Here is a 1,035-nt window from a genome sequence, read left to right on the forward strand (position 1 = left end):
GGCATAAGACTGATCTGGGGGGGCCTATATAGTGTGTGGCCAGGGTTTGTTCGGGGTGGTCTCAGCTGGTTGGGGTGTGGCTGGTGAAGCTGTGGTCTGGGTGTAGGTCAGACGCGTGGGTTCTCTCAGTGCAGGTCCTTCGGGAGGATGTCTCGCTGGTCTGGGAGGGGGTCTTGCAGGTCTGGCCGTTGCTCTGTTGCTCCTGTGTGAGGGGTTGGGGCTACGGTTGAGGGTGACATTCTTCAGGATCCTGGCAAAAGTTGGGATTGCTGCCTTGTAGAGGTGGTCCTGGTCGTAAAGGCTGTTCACGTCCAAGGCCAGGAAAAAATTWGGTTTTGAACACAGTCCCGGGAAATGCTAGCATTCACTCGTTGTATTGTGGCAGGGTGAAAAGTATTTTCGTGGCAGCAGCATGGAGACAACCACTTGTGCATTGGGGAAAGTAGAAGAAGCTTTTTGAATCACTCCCCTGAGTGCTTTGTCCACCCTTTCCTGCTTTGCTCTCAGGTCGTTTGTGCCTGTGTGTATTATGATGTGGCTGGGGAACCCTAGTCGGTACTCTAACAGCAGATCCAGGGCACTCCGATTGTTCGGACACCAGAGTTTAGCCCCTTGGTGTTTTGGTGGATCCTCCCTTGTGTTGTGGGCTATGAGAAGAGATGGGTGAAGTAACATGCCTCGCAAAGTTTTACAAATGCCAGGAGGCAGTTACAGCTAGGTTTCATACTAAGCCATTAGGCAGAACGTTACCACAATCATGACTAGGTGGAAATAGAAGGACCGGCGTTTGTCGCTGGCAATACCTTTTGATACGGTAGACCATTCCATTCTTGTGGGCCGGCTAAGGAGTATTGGTGTCTCTTAGGGGTCTTTGGCCTGGTTTGCTAACTCTCAAAGAGTGCTAATGAGAACCTTGACGACCTTGAAAATAAACTGCTCAAAAAAATAAAGGGAACACTTAATAAACAACACAATGTAACTCCAAGTCAATCACACTTCTGTGAAATCAAACTGTCCACTTAGGAAGCAACACTG

This window comes from Salvelinus sp. IW2-2015, unplaced genomic scaffold (assembly GCF_002910315.2).
Source record: "Salvelinus sp. IW2-2015 unplaced genomic scaffold, ASM291031v2 Un_scaffold5217, whole genome shotgun sequence".
NCBI lineage: Eukaryota > Metazoa > Chordata > Actinopteri > Salmoniformes > Salmonidae > Salvelinus > Salvelinus sp. IW2-2015.